This window comes from Hesperophylax consimilis, chromosome 22 (genome assembly GCF_061612785.1).
Source record: "Hesperophylax consimilis isolate HC1 chromosome 22, BYU_Hcon_1.0, whole genome shotgun sequence".
Taxonomy (NCBI): domain Eukaryota; kingdom Metazoa; phylum Arthropoda; class Insecta; order Trichoptera; family Limnephilidae; genus Hesperophylax; species Hesperophylax consimilis.
In genome coordinates this window covers 15,069,658-15,096,018 of record NC_142857.1, presented here as the reverse complement: position 1 = coordinate 15,096,018, position 26,361 = coordinate 15,069,658, and the positions used below count along the sequence as shown (strand labels likewise).

General features: G+C 31.6%; 1 protein-coding gene and 1 non-coding gene across 2 annotated transcripts in view; one reads left to right on the top strand and one right to left on the bottom strand.

Moving 5' to 3' along the window:
- The window catches only part of LOC149412889 (bicaudal D-related protein homolog), a 212,103-nt gene that overhangs the window by 101,972 nt on the left and 83,770 nt on the right, over positions 1–26,361 (top strand). The window lies entirely within an intron of this gene.
- TRNAL-CAG (transfer RNA leucine (anticodon CAG)) lies at positions 18,745–18,828 on the bottom strand. The gene has a single exon. It is a non-coding gene; the product is annotated as a tRNA-Leu (tRNA).

Below are 26,361 nucleotides of genomic sequence, written 5' to 3'. Positions count from 1 at the left end.
AACAAATATATTAAAGAATAAATAAAAAAAAATAAAAATAAAAAAAAAAGTTTCTATTGGTTCTACCATTGTAAAAGAAATTACAATCATCCCAATTGAGTTTTTAAACTCCTGATTTTTTTGTTTGAATTTTGTCTTTATTATTAAGAATATATTTCTTCATTGTTATTAGTGTAAAACGCCAGTTGAATAGTACCAGGATTGTTTTTATATATAATTTTAGAAGTATCGTTATCCACAAACAGAATTCTACGCCATTGTTTATTTCTATCTTTAGAAAGACCGTTTGAAGAGAATATGTTTATTTTTTTTATTTAGTATTTCAACTATCAATTTATTAGAATAACCGTTATTAAATGCTATTTGTCTTATGAATATATTGTTTTATGGTTATATGCTATTTGTTTTTTTCAGGTCTTAAAATACTTCACTATAAATAATTTTGAAATTTTAGAAATGAGGAAACATGTTAATATAAAAGCAGATATAATTAACAAGAAATTTTTTATAAACTCTCTTTTAAATATTTTCCCACTCAACTGGTCTTTCCCGTCTAACGATATTGTAATTCCTAATTATTATAAACCCAGCCTACTCTTACCCCTCCCCCCTCCTTCCACTTCTTCTTTCCCAATTGCATTCTATATTTAATTTTTGACTTCGGTGTATACACAATAAAATGTAAACATTATCTTTATTCATTTATTGGACAATTTGCATAGCGCCGCTTTTGTGAGATATCACCTCAGGGGCGCTATATTGTAATAATCTACCTTTATATATAGATTTTTACTCTCCTGATGATGTTGTATATATAATCTAACTTTAAACTTTATTAGATACAGTAACAGTTGTAGGTAAAGAATTACCACCAGTTGGAGTAAAATTAACACCTTTTAATTAAACCGACTGCTAATCTCATCGCACAATTCCCCTCCTTTTATTCATAAACACGGGTAAAATTAATCAATATGTAATAATCTATTATTTAAGTCAACTTTGTTATAACTATCTTTAATTGTGACAAACTATACGATATTGATTCAACTTATAGACATTGACGGTTGTAACACATATTTAAGCACTGCAAGTCTCCTATGAGCTAATTATATTAGGTACCTAAGATAACAGTTAATATCAGTTGTAGACATGTAGTCAATAATAGTGTTTAATTTGAAATAATCCATCACAAATACGTAAAATTTCATTTATTCAAACAACTGTCATACTTATTATGCGTAAATTTAGCATGTTATTATTAATTAACTCCTTCCTGTTCCGTGTTTTAACAATATATATACTCACCCTCTCTCTGTGAATGTCCTAATATCTATCTATTAAATGTAACTCTTGTTAATATCACTTAAAATGGGCGAAGCCCAACTAAGAGCCGCCCGCAGGGCCTAGCAGAAAAAAACCCCCAGAAAAAATTTATTAGCGACAGATGAAAACAATGCTTCGTATCATGAAATTATATTTTGTTATTTTCTATTCCTTCCCAATAATTAAACAACTCTCCCAAATTTCATTTTCCTTACAAAAATTTAACTGTCATGGCAACTGCTTTGTTTTGATATTTAAACGAAATTTAAATTACAATTTTAAAATGGAACGCTTTCAAATGTGGAAAACAAAACAAAGAAAGTTACCTCTATGATAATTGCATACGAAGAAACCAAAACAATGCTATCGAAAATTATCGTCATTATTTCTGAATACCGAAGGAACTAAGTTTTATCTTTACGAATACATTAGTAATTTTATGAATATTCCTAAGGTTAAGGTTGGCAGAACTGCCTATGAAAATAATATCGCGTGCGTTTCCTGTTTCGATAGTGGCGCTTTAAAACATTAAAACATTGAAAAAAAACTTTCTGCCCTTTGCTTTGCAACAGGCGGAAATGCGGTTCCATGAATATTAGCATTTAGTCTTGAATATTATGTTACGAATTCACACGAAAAGATATTTGGAGAATAAATGAAGATGTGAAATATTTAGGCAAATAAAAAGCTAGGTGAAAAACAGGTGCCTGTGATAATTACAAACCATGAGGTAACGACATTGCCCATGATACTCGAGAACCCCTAATAACAAAGCAACCATCATGAGGCAACGAATTACTTATGATACGCACGAACCTTAATCGTAATGTGACGACATCACCCATGATACGCATGAGCCTCAATAATTAGGCAACGACATCACCCATGATACTCGCGGTAACATTAGCGTCAAATAAAACTCATTCTTGAAGCAACGAAATAACCCACGGTACTCGCGGTAACATTAGCGTCAAATAAAAACATGTAAATATATCACATGATGATATATTTACATATGCGACATAGATGCAACGACTACCATGATACTCACGAACCTTTATCATCAAGCAACAAAATCACGAGACAACGACATCACCCATGATACTGAAAACCAAGGTAGGAAAACCATTAAATCAGTGTTGGAATTAAAGTCGTATCGAATTGCACAATAATCTTCTCGCAATCTTAGAAGATTAGTGCAGAACATTTTATTGACACGTTGTGTAATTTTTTAATGATGAACTAATGTTTATAAGACAACGTGTTTTATACGTGGTATAAAGGTGATATTTTCAATTTGTAAGGATATTTCAGGCGAGTAATTATTACTTATAATATTTTTTTATCCTTTGTGCCATGCGTCAAAAACATTGCTTTATAAACATTAGTTTATCATTAAAAAATAATATTATTTGCAAGTCAAAATATTTCACCAACAAATGTAGATATAATATGTCTCGACGCCATCTAATGGTAAATTTAGCACTAACAAAGCCTTTCCTACAAAAATAAAGTTGGTTTTTTACAGGTGAAAAAATATAAAAAGCAATAATTGTTGATTGAAATACTAGTATATATTGAATTATTTGGCGGGTTGGGAATAAGCCAACGTAGCCTAGTTCGATTCCCGTCGAATTTATATTTAACTCAGGAGATATTTTATTATAATAATTTGATATTATTATTGTCGATTATATTATATTATACAACTGTTGAATGAATGCAGCAAATGTGGAAATTAAGAAAAGTAGTTTCTCGAATGAAAATTAGGTTTTCTTCAAGATTAATTTCGAAAGCAAGATAGCATTTCCTGCACATCATACATTTTGAGAAACCCCCTGCAAGGTTAGACACGTAATGTCACAGTAAAAGACAAATTAAGAAACATTTAAATGGCCGTGAAAATGTCTGAATGTCAACGTACCAACGACAATCGACAACGAGTCTGATATCACTCGGAAATAATAAATAAAATGCCCACAGCAATGTTAACTTCAACTCGCAGTCGTTTTTCCAGTTATTCGAGCTATTATTTATGACACGGCGGTACCTACGTCATGATCTGTTTTTATTACAATGGTAACATTATTAAATTATGTGCGTTCCATTCAACGCTATTGATGCATTAAATGCGTATTTTTTTACAATTTCGATAACAAATCAATGTTCACGATTGTGGTCATTTAGCGGTTAACTGCGATTTAGACATAAATAGAATTAAACTATTGTAAAGCAGTCTATAATCATCCATTACAAATCGTTCAAACCGTCATTAAACTTTGACGTTAACCACCCTCCACACTAGATACCAAACTGTTGTAAAAAATTACCAATTATAAGTCCAAAATTAAATCGAAGACTCAAGCCATTGAGAGAAGTAAGTGTATTGTGGACGTGTCCGTGTAATTCAGGGGAGGAATTATCCTTAAGTCTGGTGAAATTAATCAAATCTTTTCTAAAAATTTAATTCTTCTTGAGCATATAATTATTTTCATTTATCTGCACGAGACGTAGGAATCTTAAGATCTTATGTTATTTGACTACACCAGTTTTCTTCAATTCGGTTTAGATTATTTTTACAAATCACACTTCTAGGGATTCTGTTCAGGCCATGAAGACCAGTGATGAACAACACGGGGCCTGCGGGCAGCATACGGGCCCGCGGGCTATTTGGTATGATCTGCGTACCTTTTCGCACGGCCCACTGACTAAATAAAATATCAAAAATTGCGGAGAAAAATAATAGTCTTTCTTCAAAGTTTTGAATCAGCTCATCAAAATAATCCGTTTTTTATACACATTAAAGACGTGGTTCGACTTTAAGTGTGGAAAATTTATCGACTTTGCAAAGTGGCGTTTTTTTCTAGTTTAGTTTAGTTCCATCTATGCTTGATTCATTTTACAGGTTAACGTATCACAACAATAAATTCGTCTTCATTTCTGTTATGGAGAGAATACATAGACTGGGCAATGATCTTATAAATGTAGCTGAAATTTTAGATTTTAATTTTGACACATTCAAATCCAAATTGGTGCAGTACTTTTTAGTTAATGTAAATAACGAGTAATCATAATTTATGCATATTCTTTAATATTCACAATATCTATTCAATTTTTTTTTTATTACTCGTATATATATTTCAAGTGTTCTTCAAAGGTAGTATGATAATAAATAAACATGTATATTGTATTTTATGCTTTATTTTTTAAATCATTTTTATTATGTTATAATATTGTTTTCAATTAAATTTATAATCGTTATATAAAATCCCAATATAACGTTATTAAATAAATAATTTTACAAAATAACCAAAAAAAATTGTTTGACTTTTCGAACGATAAAAATCAACAGAATTTGTTGGTTTCTCCTTAGAGATAATATAAAAATCTCCTGCTTCGCATTATTTTTGCTTATTATTATACAAAAATAATTACGGTTTTTCACAGTATCAATAGGTTTGCAACACCACCGACCGCAAAGTTAACCACGTTAAACTGGATGATCCCTATCTGCGGCCAACGAGTAAATTGAAAATAGATAAATTGGCCCTCCGGTTAAAAAGATTGATCACCACTGATGTAAACTAAACACGGTGTCCGGAAAGTCGTAGCACAAGCGCAAAATTGTAAATCACATTTGTAATCGAATAAGTTTTTTTGATTTGAGCTTTCGAGTAAAATGATCGAAAACAATTTTTTAGTTCTCTATATGATACAGATTCAGCAGCTTCCCGCTTGTACTACAAGTTTCCATAAAAAATAACATTATTTTAATGAATTGGATGTATGTGACCTTCTCACAGTTTCATGATTTATTCGAAGGGCGAAATGGCTATCACCACAAAGATAATATTTTATACTTAACAGTTACGAAATGTTTCATTTCATGTATTTTTCCCATAAGAATATGGAAAAAAAAAACTGAGAATTTTTCACGAGTTAACGGAATATGTTTTTTTGTATTCTTAACAACAAATAGTGAACCTACATACGTATGAACATTAAAATATAATCCCACAAGAAATAATAAAATATTTTTATGACTGTAGGTCAACGATGAACGAACAAAAGAGGGTGTGTTGCGGTACACTGATCAAAAGATTTTGTTATTTTTTTTACCTCAGTCTCTCTACATTTTAACGCAAGTCCATTGACCATTATAAATCATTCCGTCCACACGATGCTCGCATAACGATCTGAGCCGCTCCCAACTAACAAATTAGTTGACAAATACTTGAACATTGATGGGATGTCCGAATTCACTATTTTAGCCCCAATTGATTACATACACTTTATTCTGCCCTTTTGATTGGTTAATTATTTATTTGCCATTTGGGAGCAGCTCAGTGCGTTGTGCGGGAGTTTTGTGGACGGAACTTGTGAGAATTTTTTTGTTTTGCCGAGAACTGCCCAAGAGTCCCAAATGCTCTCAATAATCTGGATGAAAGTATTGAGGACGAGAAGGTGATAGGGAAGTTCCTGGTTATCAAATACAGCTAAAACCATTTCAAGCAAAGTTTGAATTTTCAGAGAACCTAGCACTCTGAAACGTGTATTTAAAGGCCCCGGCGTTGCCCAGGCTTTACACAGAGATTTTCAAAATCACATGTACAAAACGCATGTAACATCTAACTGTACAAAACGTCATCGAGAAGTATCAAAATTCTGCTTTAAGAGATTAGAAAAGGAGATGGAGGTGGTTTTAGAAATTTCATATAGACATTAACCGTTTTTCTTTTTTCGAAAAACATGTGTCCAAAATTTCATCAATATCGGAATAAAACTGTAGATTTGTATAAAAATCAAATCCATACCGCCCGCCCGCCGTAGACTTTTATTTATGCAAATAGATTTTTTTTTTCTAAGGGCCAGTTGTTTGAGCAACCGTCGAGTTTGACATCGTCACAGAAAGACGATCAAGGCAATTTTCAATAATTTAACATTTGATGGAATCCCGTTTTAAACTTTATCCGTTTATTTTTAACCTGTCAGCGTTTTTTTTTTAATTACTAAGTCTTTATTGATTGTCAAAGTAACGCGCTTTACACGATAAAGATCATATATTTTCAAAATTTATCTGCATCATTTCAAATTATTTTAGTTTTAATCTTGGGAGTAGGCATCCGCCATTATCGTGCGATATCAACAATAAGCCATTGTTAATTCAGCGAACGTGCGAATTTTCAACCAAAACCCACGCATTTGGCCTAGTAAACCAACGACCAGGAAAGGAAATGTTATGACCAAACTTTCCTACATACAAGAGGATTATAATTCTGATTATCGTAATTTATGTTTATAATACTAATGATAAAAAAAGTTTATATTGATGAAAAACATTTCTTAAACTTACATCGTGGCATCGTGCCAACTCTTAAGGTAAGGACACATTAGGCCCACGTACGCAACGTGAGCATTACTACGTTCCCATGCCAATGTGCACACTAATCCTACGCAAGCTAGAAATTTTTTGTTGTTGCGATAATCAATGGATTTTACGTTATAAATCATTTCGTAACGTTTTACTATATCTAGTAGTTGTTTCTTCTCCCATTTTAACAGCAAAACTAGCAACAAATATTGGTAAACACCAAAATAAACCTTCATATCAAATCAATGAAAGGCCTCACACCAACGTTTTTTTCACACGTCCCACGCAACGCAGATCGGCATTGCGTGGGGAGCGTAGTATTATTGTGACACGTGTATTTCTGAAGCATTTATTTTCATGGAAAATATATAGATTGTAAGTTGTCCAGATATCTTAATGCGTTGCGTACATTGCGCACATGATCCTAGTGTGTCCTTACCTTTTAAGTCGTTTTATACGATACTTTTTCATACTGATTCCCCTATTGTAACTATATCGGGCCCATATGAAAAAAACTCTACGTTACTCGATCATTATTTTCATACTAACGATTTAATACGGATGTTTGCCATTAGTTATGTAGGTAAAACAATGATAGACGACAGATGACAAATAATGTCCGCCATCTTAAATTGAACAAAAATCTGTACCTAAATAGAACAGGACGAAAAAAGCATGTTATAAAACGCCCATAACAATCGACAGTTTACAGCTTCACGGACATCAATCTGTAAGCTTTGTATTGATAACTTTTGAACATTTACAGTAGCTAATAATATGCCTATTAAAATATCTAACTGGTATAATGCATATTATAATACCTAACTAGCAGTACCATAAATTATTGCATAAAAAACAATGCAATGTATACTCGTTTCAACACCTACCAATTACACACCACTTAGTTTTATTATAAATTTAAATTGAGTGTCCCAATGTTCGGAATGAATTATATTCATACCGTTGCATTTAATAATATAAGGTTCCCCGTCCGTATTCGAACTGAATGGCCTAGTCATGGACACACCAAGGCGGTGGGATTTCCATATAGGATAAACGTTGGACAAAGCCAATCTAGAAGCATTCCTTATACTTTTGATACTGTACTATCAATGTATCGGTTAATAATTAATATGAACCTAACCTACTGGTCTTTAATCGAATAGTTTGTGTGTGTGATACTACAAGACTGTGACTTTTATTACAATTTTCTTTGGGGTATTTTGACTAACTATGAATACCGATAATAACGTGTGATAGATTTAATGTTCATTTTTCTGATTTAAATCATTGTACTAAAAATGTATAATTTGAATATTTTCATTCGTCATCATTGATTTTTAGACCGAAAATTCCGAATTGGTTCCAACTGGCTACAACTTCATTATGACGTAGAAAACGCCAATGGCTGATAAGACGGCTGGCACCAACATTACCCGGCCTGACGTCAACACCGCCCATATTGTCGATTTGGCGGTAAATCGAAAATGGCACATTTAAAATTGTTTCACTAAATGTATTTGTGGACATAAAAATAAAATAAATCGAGAATAAAAATAAACAGCGAAAATACCCTGTTTTAAACGAAAATATTTATGTTTTTATTCTCACGACTTGGACCGAATTACTTTTTTTGTATAATAATAAGCTACTAAAACAATACTACTAGTGTAATAATAAGCTATTGAAACGATACTACTAGTGTAATAATAAGCTACTAAAACAATACTACTGGTGTAATCATAAGCTACTGAAACGATGCTACTAGTGTAATAATAAGCTACTGAAACAATACTACTAGAGTAATAATAAGCTACTGAAACAATAATCATAAGATACTGAAACGATGCTACTAGTGTAATAATAAGCTACTGAAACAATACTACAGATGTAATAACAAGCTACTGAAACAATACCACTAGTGTAATGTCAATCAAATGTGTCTCTATGGTTAACAAACAAAAAACAGTAAAATTCGTGAAAATAATATTGTGTCTAAAACAAGAAAATAATTAAAGCAAGATACAAAGTACGAAGGCAAGATGGCACTTTACTAGTGTCGTAATACTATTATGAATCTTTTTTCGTTAAATATAATAATTAAAAAATTTGTGTTTTGTAATTGTTCCAACCGTTTTGTCGGCGTTTCCTAATTTATAACAAGTGGAAACCTTCAAAACAGTATAACAAATCATTAAATAATGAAATTTTCTCATAATCACTGAGGCTCCACTTTCATAATTATTAATATTCGCGTAATTCACCTAGTAGTAGTATAGCATCTAAATCACTCAAAAAGAGTGATTAATATAACAACAGCTTTGCTTTCAGTGCTTATTATTTTGATAAAAATAGTGATAAAGATCATAATTACTTAAAGGCAACGGAGGATGGTGGAAAAGGATAGAATTCAAGAAAATTTACACTGCAAAGCCCACCGACAATGTGGTAATGCTGTGTATTTTTAGTGAACAAAGTAAGACAAGAAATTATTATTATTAAAATAAACGTTTGAGATTTTAGTAATATATTTATAAAAAATAATTAAAATAAGCACCACGAAATGTCGATTTTCTAGGCCTGATAGTGCAAAGTCGACGGTAGGTCCGTCCATTACGCCGGACCGCGCGCCGAATATTGTTTTACACTACTTCATCACTTATGTCGATACCCACTTTGTTTTAGAGATTTGCTAGGGCAAATTCAACCGCAAGTCTGTCCAATACACCAGATCCATGCGTTGCATATTTTATGGACGGCTGCTTTACTTACGTCGTTAAGATTCTGGCTTTATTTTAAGGTATTGTCTCATTTTAATAGGAATGTATGTCACAGTTTCACTGGCATATTATTTGTTCGGGAATAATGATCAAGCTCAGTGTTCACAGTCAGATCAAAGATCGCCACGATTCTCCGTATACGTCTAGTATGTTCGTAATATTTCTTCTTTTGCAACTGTTATAATGCAATGCATTTTGTGAAAAATTGCATATTTTAACTTAACCTAACATAACCTAACCTAAAACCTAACATAGCCTAACGAAATGGTATAAAAAAGCTTACGAAGGCAGCATCCAATATTTTAATATTTGATTCGTAGAATTGGTGGCGTTTTCTTATGATCGTTATTATTGGTTTGTACACAATAATTATTAAAAAGAAGTATAAACGTATTTCACCCAACACAGTTTTTAAAAATTTTGAGACAATGCTCCTGTTCTCCAATATTCCTGTGCTTTTATATCGATATTGGTCATAAAAACAAGTGTTGTCAACTTATGCATGGTAACCAAAGTTAGCAACTCCATAATTAAAGTGTTTGTATTAGATAAACAGCCTTATAAAGTAGCGTTAAACAAGTTCTACTCCTGACTAACTCGGTTCACAGTTCCTACCGTAATGACTTTAGTTTGCTCTAGTTTTCTCTAAGAGTCATGGCTGTGTGACCTCACGTTGCAAACTGTCACGACATTTCAAGTTGAACTCTGGTGCAAGATGCAATACATTAACAGGCGAACTATTACGCCATTTTATCGGAGAAAAGTGAAGCTCTCGTAGAAGCCACCGAGATTGCCCGAGATGGTTTTTACCCAATATTAATGCAGTATTATGGTATTTAACAATATATAGAAGTTGCAGTAAATTTTTAAACATTTTTATTTTCTTGTTCCTGCATTACTCCAACAGTTTGCTTAATGCCATCTGTAAATTTACTAGTAAAATTAAGAAATTTTAATGTTTGTTTACCTATGTTTTCGTTTTTAAATTTAATCCTTTTCTACTCCGTAACTTTTAAGAATATTTCGGCAAATGCCGTATTGTCTATGTCGCTATTTATGCAATATTGTGTGGAGCTTTCTCCAATATTGTTTCAGATTTTAAATTAAAAGCAGTTGCGTTGATTGATTGTCGCAAATATTTTTGGCATAACTGTGTTCACAATCACCAAACCCTCTCACTAACTTTACTTAAATTGTATTCGAAGATTCGTTGATACACAATGATAGTACATTTAGTAAGGGCAATCCCACTAAGGACGATATGAAAAATAAACTGATTTAAATAATTGAGGTAGCATTTAAATGCTGGCAGAACCCTCCGACCAATCACAAGGCGTTTGAGTGCTTACGGCTTTAATCGTTTATAAAATAAATACACAACAACATACATGCAACAACATGTGTTTAGTAAGAAAAATCATAACCGAAATAAAACACCTAGGCATTACAGTAAACCAACGCCTAAAATGGTCCACACACATAAACATACTCACAGACAGAGTGAGGAAACTAACATACATCTTTAGATTAATAAAGATTTACACTTAATGATACAGTATGGTATTATAGGATGGGGCGGAATTCATAAAAAAACACACTCAACCGCTTTACATAGCACTAAAATTAATATTAATAACAATTTTATTTAAACCATTTACATATTCATCAGAACTTCTGTTTAAATAATTTACAGTTAGAAAACTAAATACATTATACTTCTACCATGCAACATTATAAATTTACAAAGATAATATTCTAAATAAAAATGCTTCTTTTAAAAACAATAGATTATTCAGACAAAAATCAATACTCTCAACTCTAAGATGTAAAAACAAACAATGTGGCAATTCAACTTTAGGTATCTTTGAGTAAAAAATTTTTATTCATTACCAGAAATAACAACAAAGATTTTAAAAATACAATTAAAATAAAAAATCTATATTTTGAAATATACATAAAAAATAACTAAATGACACATCACCCATATACACAAGCCTAGCTTTATTATGGTGGTACAACTTATGTATTTAATTAGGTGAAATAATTGCTATATTTTCTGTTAATTATGTTTCATTATTTTTTAAAAATAAACATTAAAAAAACTGTCGTTTTATTGATTCTATGTTTATATATTCAGAACCAGCTTTGTTGAACTATATGAAAATATGTTTTTAAGGCATAATATATTTCACTCAACTTGTATTGTATTTATTCTTGTAGACATTTTCGGGGCTCCACAAGTCCTGCTTAAAACGTTACAATCACCATGTTAGCTTCAATGCACCCACCGGACACTGCTTGCAGTCACTATCTATTTCTCCATCAATGATTATGACTACTTTATTGTAAGTCTGGCTATTAAAAGTAGGTATATGCGCAACGTGCAATACGATCAAAACGATTGTTGCCGCACTGTGCAGGCGTTAATCGCTTACTTATTGCAATTTCACTTCGATTTAATTAACTTATTGGTACAACTGTTGGATTTCGGCTGTTATAATTGAGCAATAATGCATGTTGGACTTGATGAGAGTTATTAATTGTTACAAAATGCAGTTTCCTATTAAACGAAATTAAATCCTCTCAAATGTGACCTATTTGTGGATGTTAATGATTGCAATGAATGAGCAATTAATATTCGTATGTACATTAGAAACTCAGACATTGTAAACAACACCAATGAAAAGCGAAGCTTTTGAAATGAGACTGTACAGGGGATCGAAGATTTCATGGACAGCACGGGTCACAAAGTGTCATGTGCCAAGGAAATTAAATAAGGAAAAATAAGGAAATGTTCAACAGATAGCAGCTCACGCACAAAGGTACAGATGTTTCCAGCAGTTCAATATTAAATAAATGGGAGATCAAACTCAGTTAAAAACTGTAGATATTTGAAATGTTTTAGTTTGGAATAAATAGGTCAATGAATTAGTTGAGGTTCTTCGATATTTAAACACTACTCATATTCATGAGATAATAGTGGATCATGAATGAATGGTTGCTATTTCCTACATTTCTATCAATTTAATACTTTATTATAAAAGAGAGGTTCCATACAAGTCCGTAAAATCTTGTAATTTAGATTAATGGTGTTTTGAGCCATTCAAAAAAGTTTTGGCGTAACTTTTCAGGACTTCCAGGGGTGAAGTTTTATCATTCAGAACTGTATACATGTAATCTGATTTTAGAAAGTCAGCTATTCGAAATATTTCTTGATCTTGATGATTTCCAAATTTAATTTTATCCTAGCGCCCTTTTTTCGCCCCCGGGCGTAATTGCGGTAAATTGCGATAAATTGCGGCAACTTGCGGCCCGATGCGTAAACACGCTGCCAAATTCATATTCTTCAATAAATTTGTTCAATTACTGATGCGTTAGATTGCGGTTCATAACAGTCTTCATACTTAAGAAGCAAATGTTTCCGACGAAGCACTGCGTTGCAAATATGAACTATTAAATAAAATGCCGTTGAAACAATATTCATGTTTATGAAGCCTTAATGCATGTGTGAATTAAATTTAATGCAACCTTCATTTGAATAAAACTGACAAGTCCACAGTAGTGTGCTGATTCAGCTTGTCTTGTATGACGTCATCATCCGCTTGTTTTCTTAGGTGTTATTTCTAAAAAATGTCATTTTATATAAAATTTACATAGGTGCGTTTAATTTGTTCAATTAGCATGACGCGTCATTCTTCGGATAACGAAAAGTATCTTAACACTTTGTAACTAATTTTTCTAAGAAAATTTATTCTGAAAGCTTATCAATTTGAGATGTCATTATTTATTATATTAAAACACAAATAACTTTGTTTACATCACTTCAATATATATAACCTCTACATGTTTCATGAACAAAGTTCACCTCATCATATAGAGTAGAGGTAATAAATATTTAAGTGACGTAAACAAAGTTACTTAGTATCTGTTTTATGATAATATGTGACCAACGTACTTTGAAGAAGGTTGTTACATGTCAATGTTTTAAGTTACACCATGTTTTTATTGATATAGGAAGTGTAATAGATGTCTAAATAAAGTAAAAAGATAGGTTCAATGAGGAGAAAGAACCGTTAGACGACTAAAAACCCCCTAAACAAAATTAAGAGCATAAACAGTGAAAGTCTTAAATCACTATCGTTTAGCACGTGAAGATGTTTGAGTAGCAATAAGAAAGTTAGGAAACACATTTTTTTGTTCGAATTTGCATTTCATATTCGATTAGTATTAAACTTTCAGTACACAAACTACCATCGAAAATGATGAGCAAAATACAATCCAAAATAAAACCATTTTTTGCATGGCTCTCCATCGCATTATGCTGGCCTATCTCTTAACCTAATTCAACCCAACAGCTAAAGCGTATGTGGAGATCAGAAAATAGAACAATAAAAATACCTAATATGGGTTGGGAGGGGCAAATACAATGCGAATATGAGCATGTCGATGTAGTCACGCAAACACTTTTAACAGTTTCGATTTTATTTTACATCTGCATAATAGTCGAACTATCAAATGCATTCTCAAATTTGATCTTGAGAAAACAAATCTAAATATATTAACTAGAGTTGTTCATCTCAGAGAAGTGACATTGGTTATTATACGTTAATTCATAGATGAAAAAAAATACTAATTGCCTTAGAGTCACCTTTAGATCTGAATGAAGGTGGTTATGTTCTATATACAAGAGTTTGCCTGTAAAGAATTCATATCCGTGTGAATGAGAAAGTAGATTAATTATTATTATTCTCGGCATCTTTTATCAAGGTTCTGAATGATCGCAATGTCGTTCTTATATTTCCTGGATTTTCTGCTTTAGTTTTAGAAATGATTATCATTTATAATTTTGAGCTGAATTCTTTTGAAATTGTGAAGTAATCACTCAACCTTTATTATATCTGCGAATGTCGCTAAAAGAATGTGAGTCATTCATGACACATGAATAAATACCTGTTTAAAAAGAGTTCACTTATTCGTAACTGACAACAGCACGATTTTAAAATGTATAGCTTTTATGAATTCAAACGATAGCAGATCCACTCCCACACGTGTACATGTCAACTGAAAGTTAACTAATTGTTGTAATCTCACAAACTCTTCAAATAAAAACTTTAACGAAATGATTTCGACTTTATTTGTGATAGATAACAATTACCTCGAATTTTCATTAGCAGGCGGTAATAGTTCTGCGCCCTGATCTTGAGGTTGCAATCGTATTTATTAAAGTGTCGATCCCTTCATTACCGACCGCTATGCGCCATCTATGAGTAATTTCCATAGACATATGAATATTAGTAGACCTGCCCTAAGTGATTAAAAGCGTATTATTCCCCACTCCCCATACCGGTTCCATTGGAGCCGGATGGGCTCGCGTATGGCTTCCCGTGAATCTTGAGAATGTGACGTCATCATTCTTGTTCGAACTAGCGTCGAGCTATGGTCGAGGCATTTTATGAAATAACACGGCAAAATGTGGCTTGTGCTATGAAAACTTGTAAAAATAGATGTGAAAAAGAGAATAAACCCAATTGTCGTATTACATTCCATATGTAAGCATCATTTTAAGCTTATTCACATCGCATAATATGAATCAGTTGTAGAAACATAATATACTATCACATCGAGATACATCTGGTCGAATGTAGCGATTCTCAAGTGTGCGCATCGTTGTTACTGGGAAGTGAATTATGAACACTTATAAAAGTGTCTTAACTAAATACGTAAACAAAATATTCGACTCTGAAAATAGAAGTTTTTTTTTTGCCGAATTTGGACTTCGCAAATTTGTTCATAACGTGGCGAGTAATTTGCGCTCCCATGTAAAAATGTCTATTCATTCAAAAGCAGATTTTACTTTTAAGAACTAAATGGTGATATTATAATGCGAGATGCCTATATACTGTCAGATTGATTTATTGACGAATCACAGTCAGCTTTACCCCCTTCGTTCTTCAACAGTTGATTTTACCCCTTACCTTTAATTTCCAGTCTATATATTCATATGTCTGTGGTAATTTCTTAAACTAATATCTAGGATACCATACTAACCATTACGAAATTTCACTGCAGATGGTGGTTGATTTTGGAGGCGGGTATTGGTACCGCCGCCCCGGGAATCGTTTATTGGATAACCAAATCCCCTGCTATAGGTCACCCCAAGTGGTTCGCTACATTTGGTGACTTAGTAGGAGTGCCAGGGATCATGGGGTGGGGGTTGTCTGGGTCTTGGCGGCGAATGAGTTGGCCCACTTACTGCATGTGATGGTATATTGTTATTGGATAAATTGTCCGTAAAATAATAAATAAATAACAACCTAGCAGACGATTTTAATCGCATTCATACCGGATTATGTTTTCTTACGCCTTTAATCTTCCTTTTAAGTCACGTATATCCCAGTTCCTATTGCCCTCACCACATCCCGGGAACGTTTTGTCTATCTGCTCTGTCACCTGGGAACGAGGTCAGCTGCAAGACTTCCGCGATCCGAGCTCCATCAAGGGCAGTCCGGGTTAAATGCGAACTTACTCATAAAACAATACTCTTACTAATAATAAAACATTTCCCAACTCTTAAACGATGTTTTTGTTACTCATTGAAAAAAGACTATACCAACCCTTTTTTTAAATCTTACTTATAAATAATATCATAACATGTACTCCGAAAGGGTTGGCAACATCGCATTTGGCAGACTGACGCATGAGATTACCGTCTTGAAAAGTTATGTTTTTTCCTTAAATTATTTAATTGACGGTTACTGCGTGAATTTTATAATAATTCCATTACAGTTGTGTTTTTAGTAACACGAATGCCTTATGAATTTGTAGGTAAATATAATTCCAAGAAATCAACGTTGATTTCAATAATTAATAAAATCATTTTTTTTGTAAAAACAAGACAAAAATTTTAGATAAAAAAACCGATGTGTGTTTTCTAAATTTCAATCTATCAACAATTTTTCGACGTTTTCAGTAAAAACATTAATGTTTTTTTTTCAACTTTCTTCATTTTTGAATTAAAATTTTCCAATTTATAAATATTTAAGTACATTTCAAATACAAAAATCTTGAAGGTATTTTATCAACTTTCTAAAAACTTGTTTGTTTGTACAACATCTTAAAAAATAAGAAATATTATATAACACATTTAAAATACCTATGCAAATATTTCTAAATTCTTTGAGAAACTTCAAGTTTATACGAAAGATAAACAACCCTATTTGCACAGAAAATTCTTGTTTTCTTGAGCTATTTTATATCAGTTCCTATTAGTAAGATTATTTATCAACTGTATAAAAATTACAACTGGTTTAATAGTGAGGTTGTAATTGATAAATTATTTGTATAGTCCTTTAGCTACCTGGAACAAAAGGTGATGTGAATAAAAATATGTCGTTTAAAAACACAAAATCGTTAATTTAACAAGTTATAATTCTGTGTATTGTCTTACATGAGAAAATCATATGAAATCGTTATAAAGTTACTATCCCATCTGCATAAAAATGTTTTGCTAAGTCGCTGTAAAAACTAAATTATCCACGATTATACAAACAATCGAAAAAGAAAGCATCTTCCTGAGATTACGATAATAATAATTGTTCAGCGGAAGATCGGATAAGATAACAGTATACGAAAGAAGTTCACCTCATGACGGCGTGGGAGTGAAGCATTCATTGCCTTGATGAATGAATTGAATAAAGTTATTGAATTTTTGTTTAATTCTTGTAAATTACAACGCCAGTTGTTAATTTATGAAGCAACTAAGGTTTTCGCACACTAACGACTTAAGAAATCATGGATGCGGCAGAAAGCTGACTTGCGACTCGACAATGTACTGAACGTCTTCCGACATTATACACACAAATAGTGGAATAAGAAGTTACAATAATTTAGGTGGAATATTCCTTTTTGCCGAGGGCAATATTTATCGGATCATTTTAATATTATACTGGTTCTTTCTCCCTTCTTTGACAGTGCGTTCTTATTCCCTAATCCTTCTGATAAATTTACGATTGATTCGTGTGTAAATTTAAATGAACAATAAAGTTCAATTTATTTCAATCGGAGTTTTGATTTATAATTTAGAGTCAGATCAACTATCGGCACAGATCGATGAAGGTAAGCCAGCGATCCATCCTAGTAGCCATAATAGTATAAATTTGGTATTGTACTTGTCATGTTGTACACTTTTCCTTTGACGATTTAAAATATACATTTTTGGTATATTTGATGATATAAATTAGACTAGTAAAATTATTGACGATTGGCTTTAAGGTTCATAATTTTCCTTTGTTCCTAACGTTGCTATTTGTTTGAGTTTGAATTTTCAATAGGTACTCTGCTTTGGGCTTGACGTATATCTCAGGTTATTCGTTTTAATTTATCTCGTTTGAGCTGCAAATATAGATGCTAATGTGTGTTGAAAGCTAAACGTTTGTAAATGTGTGTTTTAATAATAATAATAGTTTATTTCGGATTGTATGCAGGGGTAGTGCAATTCAACACATTCTTGGCAATGCCATACGTTTGAAACAAGACAGTAATTGAACGTTGACGCTGTACGTTTGTGGTTACACGTTATACATTTGACGTTTGTACATTCGACGTTGTATGTTGACGCACATGACTGATTAGTGAAATAAAAAATAAGAAAAAAACGTGAATAGTAGGTAGGCATAAAGAGCTATGCAAAATACAAGAAGAAACGTGCGTACAAACTTTCCCCGTGGCGATATGAAGAAAAACGATAAATTTTACCGACGTAAGTAAAATATGAATGCGTAACAGAAATGTGACAGCTCTTTTTATAAAACACAAATTACTGCGTGGTTATCATTATTTATAGAACATTTCTTTTGATATATTTTATAAACATAATATTTATGCTATACTAATCTGCAATCATCTATCTTCGAACATAAAATATTATACATACCTGTGTAAATTAATCTTTATTGCTTACAAATTTAGAAGTGTTTTCTTCCAACTATAAATAATTTATTTGACTACTTTTAATAGTGCAGTAAAACCCCTATTTTACGTTTTTTAAGGGACTGAAAAAAAAACCTAAACGGAGGGAAAATGTAAATTGGGGGTATTGAATTAGGGGTACTGGAGAAAAGAACTTTTTATTTAAAAAAAAATCATGTATATCATGGGGGGTATTGAAGAAAAACCCATTTTAAATTTTAATGTATATGTTTTCAGAGTTGAACGGCCCAGTGTATTGATTTTATAAAATAGTTAAGAAATTAAAAAATAAAAAAGATATTTTGTCAGAAGTGGGATTCGAACCCACGCCCACCTAAGTGGACTGCGACCTGAACGCAGCGCCTTAGACCGCTCGGCCATCCGGACTTATTCTGTCTTGTCTTATTTTGTAATTTGTATTATTATCAAACTAAATAAATGATAATTTTATATTTCGTTGTAAATCTATAATAATTAATCAGTCAATATAAAGCACTTTTTGAAGTTTTACCAGAACCTAATTAATAGTTTAAATAATAATTGAAAAATGATAAATACATTGAATAATATTTAATTAATTGTAACTATAATTAATTAATAAAACATCAATAATTAATTAATTAAAATAATTAATAATAATTTAATATTCGAATTATAAAAATTATGATTAATTTAAATTTAAATTTAAAAAAAATTTATGAATTAAACGACAAATAATAATGTTTGTGAGGGAATAGATATATTTAATTTATTTATTTAATTATTTATTAATTTATTTATTTATTTCGGGAGAAAATGCGTACAAAAAGCCATTGGTGCATAGTCACAAAACAAGATTTACTGAAAAAAAAGGCCTAAAAATTCCACTAATATCAAATAAGTATGGTAGCAGAACACTTGACTATTTGATACCTGTGATTTATAACAAATTTAACGAAAACTTTAACTTGAAAAATAATGATAAACCTTGCCCTAAACTGACAAAAAAGTGGTTAATAAATGAACAAAACGTTTGTCTATCCTAAACATTATATTTGGTATTAATATTTAAACTTAAGCTAATGTGTATTATGTTATAACATTAAATGGTAGAACCTACAGACAAGCTGATTGTCACAGCTTTGTGGGACTACCCATATCTTATATTGTATTAAATGTAATTTTATTAAATTTAATAAAAAAAAATTAAAAAAAAAATAAATAACCCCTCTGAAATATTTTAAAATAAATAAATTAACAAAAATAATTGATGATAAATTTAAATTGTTTTAATTAATTATATTTCCTTAAAACAACTAAACTCTTTTAGTAGGTACATTAGATGAATCATTATATAAATAATGTACTTAATGTTAAAAACCATCATTGCTATTTGAGATTTAAAATTTTTTTACTTAATAAAAAAGTGCGCTTGAAATAATTAAATAATAACCCGCGTAGTAATAATAATAATATTTGGATGATTTGTATAGCGCCATTTTTGTGCAAAATTACCTCAAGGGCGTATCTATATTAACAAAATTTAATGAAAAGTCAGTTAAAAGAATTTAACCCACGAAGCAGAAATTCTCTTCAACGGTGAGCTCTGGCGTCACGAAATTTTGACAATTTTTTTCAGTCTGGACTTTTTTCTTGCACAGTTTAAATATTATTTTAATTTTCAGATCAAAGCAATCGTGAGCTGTGGCGCTTTGAAATATCCATTTGACTCTAAAGAAGAAAAAAAAAGTCAATACCACTTAATGATATGTATCATAGTATCATATACGATGAGAAAAAATCGAAATTCTGGCGAAACCAGAATGTACCCGTGTAAAAAATATATTATAATGTTGAAATAATATATTCCTGAATGATTAATTTATTTAGAGCTGTGAACTGGGTGAGAGCCCATCTGATTCAAATACAATTACAAAATAATTTAAATTTAAATGCGATTTTATACGTTTTGTTCTGATTTACAATAAAGCTTGCTTGATTCACACAATTATTTCAACTAATACGCATGCTTGATACCAAATTAGTATCGTCTAGGTTTGTATTATCTCCCAGCGTGCGTTAACTGCTTTTACTTCACAGAACACTATAACAAATTATTCTAATATTAAGTGTGAAATCGATAACTTTACAATATCGGATCGATGGGTGTAGCTACCGATGATTTTATACCGATTTACCGAGCACGGTCGCGCTGTTGATACCCAGACCGATATTGATAAAGCAATAAATCAGGATATTCTGGCAACACGGGCGCATATCTCTTTGACATTCATAAACGTCACACGGCTACTTAAAATTTAAAAATACTATTAAATTGACAATTTCAAATTAAAATATTAACTTTAATATACATTGACTACCCGCATGTACTTGTTTTACTCTGAAAATTAAGTTAATTATTTCATGAGGTCATTAGTCATACTCAACAACTTTTTTTTAAATTTATGGATAGTGTATACGATTTATTTCTGTTCTAAGAGCTTAGTTAGTGCACCCCAATTCATTAATAAGCCAGTTATTTTGCATAACGAACGACACTATCCAAAAACTTATGCTTATCGACGGTTCCATGATATCTCATCAAAATGACAATTCAACACACCTTTAAAAAGTGATATAGAGTCATGAAAAGTGATGAAACAAAAGCTGGGTTAAATAGTTACCTATGTAATAATATAGGTTATACAGGTAACTATTTAACCTAGTTTTTGTTTCATCACTTTTCAAGACTTTATATCACTTTGTTAGGTGTGTTGAATTGTCATTTTTATGCGATATCCGATCACCTTTTTAAAAGTATGGAAAATTACGACGGGTTGCCTTTCCTCTGAACCCCGGTAATGAATCCCACAAAAACTTCCCTATATTAAATACAAATGGAAGAAAAAGTCAGGGATACTTGGGTCGCGTCATGCCAAGAGTCGGCGTAACAGAGTTTGTATAAGATAATGCATGAATATAAAAGAATCAAGATAGATCTAAAACTACATGCAGTTGTTTGGCTGTCCGACTTATTTGTCTACCATTTCGGAGAAAGATCGTTACGATTAACTATTTAACAATGTTAAAATATATAAATTTTATTTTATTTCTCAAATTTTTCATCTTCTTATAATTCTCTAACTTATCCATTCTCTTCTTGCAACCCAAACTAGCTTTACATAAATTTTCTTTTTCATATTATAGTAATGTATAGATTCTGTACAAACTGTAAAATTCACCCGCCATAACACAGGGCCATCCCTAGCATGGAGGGTGAAATATCACAAAAACTATATGTACCCTATAAATCATGTATTAATAAAATAAATATGTATATGTTTGTGTGTGTACGAAGGGGTTCCATGATAACTCAACACAGTGACAATTCAACACACTTTTAAAAAGTGATATAAAGTCATTAGAAACGGTGAAAAAAAACTTTTTTAACCTAACCTAACCTACTTAACCCAGTTAATAAAGTTTTTGTTTCATCACTTTCCATGACTTTATATAACTTTTTAAAGATGTGATGAATTATCCGGTCACCGTACGAGGGCACTTAGAAGGATAGTCATGGCCCAGCCTAAAGCGATCACGATTATATTTCAACATCTGCATCCAAAACAACAACAAAGAATAAATAAATAATTTACCTAAGAGTACCTATTAACTTAGAAATCAGTTTTCAAACTGAAGTAATTACCTGATAATTTACGTAACTATCTAATTCGTTATTGACGTGCTGGTATTCTTGCATGCAATCTTACCTTTTAGTTAAACTTATTTTTTAACACTATTTTTTTATGTACTTCCACAGTTCAGTTCTAATATACGTTACATTAGTATTTAGTTTATTTATTACGTTTGTTCTTGCGGTTATCACTTGCGCCCAGAAATGAAATAACACTTATTAAGTGTGTACACTTACGCATTTACGTTTAACCAAGTCGAATACGTGTTATTAAGTGTCTAGGCGAGATTTTAAATTACACACAATTGGATGAAAATGAAATCTGTCTTGTTATGAGAGATGAAAGTAGAAGTATATATAAAGCTATAACTGTTAATATCATGCACATCATGTACTTATACTTCTTATTGTATAAGTTGTCACATTCATTTTTGAATAACAAGTTACAAACTTGTCTGAATAGTTTCGTTTTCAATATGAACAGTTGTAGATTTGTGTGTTTCTCTCTTCCTAGAGATTGTGGGACTATGGCATCACCAATTTTATGCTTAAAGTGACTAATGGAATGAAATAGAAATATTTTTTTTACATTCTTTTAACATCTGGGAATAAAAGTTTGCTAATTACAAACATGCTTTACAGAACACTAATAATAATAAACAAAAAAACTTATACAATGCTCTGTAACTACTTTCATAGTACCTGACTTAATTATTTTGTACTCTTGTTACTATACACACTTATTAAACTAATTTGTACAATTTTCTATAATAATAAAGCAACATACTTGTTTGGTTCTTATTTACATATTTTGTACTCAATTGGTTAGTTTATTTATCATGCCCTTATTATTATACTTTTTGTACAACTTACCTACAATAATGTACACATTTGAAATCTCTCAAGGCAATAAATAAATATATAAAACATTCTCCCAGACGGAGAGATTGGAGAGTAACCAGGATAAAAATAAACATCCTGTAAAAAGACCTTGCTTACTGTAGAATTATGCATTAGTGTTGAATAACCAAATCCGAAAAGTTCTTCTCGACATGTCTTTCACATTTTCTCTCTTCCTCATCAATCACAAGATTGTCAAAATTCCACATTTGTTCCATGATTCCAGGTCATTAAAAACGATGAAAAAACTATCCTCAAACCTAACCTAACCTAACCTAGTTAACCTAGTTAAAATTTCATCACTTTTCAAAAGAGTGATTTTGATGTGAACGAGGATGGGACTGTGTCTCAAAAAATCCTCAAAAGTTTTTTTCATTTGACGTTTTTCCTCAAGCGTCTATATTAATTTCTTTGGCAGACTTTTGTTGCTTCATGCTACATCAATTCTCTGCATTCAGTTATGTCTGCCATTATCTCTACCAATTATTATTGCATTTATCGGTAACTACATGGCTTTTGTGCATATACTGACCCATTATTATTACAGAGCGATGAAAGTGCAACACTACAACAATACGCAAGCCCAGACTGATTTTGTAACTCAATTCTCCGGTCACGAACCCTAATCCTTTCCGGAAAATTTGCGCTTACCTCAACAAGAAATTCACACGCATTCCATGGTTAATATAAGTTATGAAATATTAGCCTGTAAATTAAACGCATATTTAATTTTTCACAGACACACTTTCAATTACAATATCAAAGCGAGAGGTTAATGTGATTTTTTTCACTAACGAAAACATGGAGCAACAATAGAATTCGAATCTTTGCAATATATTCTTCAAACTGAACCAATTTATTAACTAAGGACGGGTTTTTTCAGAGATTCTTCAAAGTTAATTTTCAAGTTCTGTAAAAGTGTTTTTCAAGTCCTGTTTTAACTTGAGTTCTGTCATGTAACTGACTCGTAATTACATAATACCAGAACTTGAATAGGACTTTCACAGAACCCGAAAATGAACGTTGAAATATGATGAATTTTTCAAATTCTATGAAACAAACCATATTTAATGACGTTATATTTGAAGAATAGTTAATTGTTTATCGTTCATCTCGCATGGTCTCCGGGTAGGTATGACTTAGGCACGAAAATTATTAGTAATATATCTTTTAAATTTTAAATGATAGTTTTTTTTAAATGTTTTGTCAAATTTATGTCTTGTAATTTCTAAGTTGTTTGACTTTATCAAATGTTTGAAGTAACTCTGTAATGTTTTCTTTAATATTCATATTATTATAAGCAATAAAATTAGTCGCCTGAAATATCAATACAAATTGAAAATATCTCCCGAGTAAAAATAAATGCCGCTGACGGGAATTGAACCCACAACTTCTGATGTCCGGTCAGGTGCTCTGGACCACTGAGCTGCGTCGGCTTATTTCCAACCCGCCAAATAATTCAATATGTAGTAGTAATTAAATCAACAATTACTGCTTACTATATTTTTTCACCTGTAAACAACCAACTTAATTTTTGTATGAAAGGCTTTGTTAGTGCTAAATGTTCCGCTAGATGGCGTCGAGACATATTATATCTACATTTGTTGGTGAAATATTTTATATTTAAAAAATATTTAAATATTCAGTTCAAAGTTCCGTAGTTACGTATTTATTGTATCAAATTCAGCAGCCCGAGGTTGTATAATTATTATCTGAAAACGAGCGTCACGCAACGTGTTTCGATAATTCATTGTTGTTTTAAAATGCTACATTAAAGTCGTGCACTGCATTGTCTCTACAGAGCAATTATAACTTTTATACCCACTTCCGTGGAAGTGGAGAGTTTTAATTAGCCGCGCGTAAATTCAAAGTTACATGAAAACTTAATAAGCAGTTCTCTTTCCATTGGTGTTTTTGTAGATGTTTAAGAAATAGGTTAGAATCGAGTCGGAACTACAAATTATCTTACATAAATATAATTGCTAATTACTGACATGTATTTTATTACAGAATTGAAACTCTTAACATAAAATAAGCATATGAGTTAAACCCTTTTTTAAATTATACTGTTATATAGATATAATTGGTTTTGAAAAGACCAGGCATTCACTTAAAGTAATGAAAAATCATGTGTTTTTGGTTTAAAAATTTGATCGCTTAGAAATATTTTAGATGATTAAATTAAATACTTCGAAAAAATCTCCCTTTTTCGAGAGAATTTCCCTTTTCGGTTGTAGTTTTATTGTATGATATGGCAAATTAAGTTTTTTTTTAAATTATCGAAAAACATTTAAATTTTTGTGCCTGAACTTCTCATAGAAAAATAAAACACTTTTTGGCTTTGTTTTTTTATTGCATAAATCAAAACAGGTAGCTGGTGTTAATGATTGGAGATTTTCACGGCCAAAATATTGTGTTGATTTATTTTAGGGGTACTATGCCGTGTTACGCTACCTCTTCTAAGGCAGATGATGGACACTGCAATGCTGTCCGAAACTTAGGCTAAAGAAGGAGGTAGCGCAACACGGCATAATATCCCAAAAATAAATCACTAAAAGTAATGGACATATTCAAAACAAAAATACTCTCAACTTCTTTCCCTTGTACTATTCGAATCGGGGATCCTTCATCTTGACAAACAGCTTCCAGGCGTCTCTGTCCTGCATTACTTCGGCGGCCCCCTTGCATAGCATGCCCAGCATCTCCTCACGCAGTCACTCGATTCGCTTCCCACGTAATAAATAATACCATATAATTAAACCATCCCCGAAGGGGTACACACTTATCTAGCCTATCCTAAGCTAGCCCGTAAGAAAGTTAGCACTGTAAGAAACTTTCATTTAACTATTTTTCATTTAGTTAACATTTAAAAATAAGAAAATCCGTGAATAAATACAACCTTGAGATGAAGTCTGTGAAAACGTAACAATTATCTATTGCAATACTTGCTGCATTTAGGTACTAATTACCGTGGAAATAATAACTATAAGTGGACAGCGTTTACGAGTAATTGAACTCCGACAGGCTGTTCAACTTGTCCTCAAGAAACGCAGGTAAGTTCCCATGTGCACGTTAAATGCTGACGATTAAATTAATCAGTGCCATCTAATCATCACGTCTAACTAACCCGCTTCAATCAACCCTATGATAACAGTGAAAATATTATTATTTTTCTAGGTATCTGGGGGTAAAGGTGATTATTTTTCTAAAACCATGTAGAATCACCCCCACCCAAACCCCTTCCGAAGAAGTGTATACAGCCTTGATTTAAAACCTCATTGAATATCATATACTTATAAGAGCTACTCGTTCTAAAATCCTATTTAAATGTAACAATTCCAGGACTG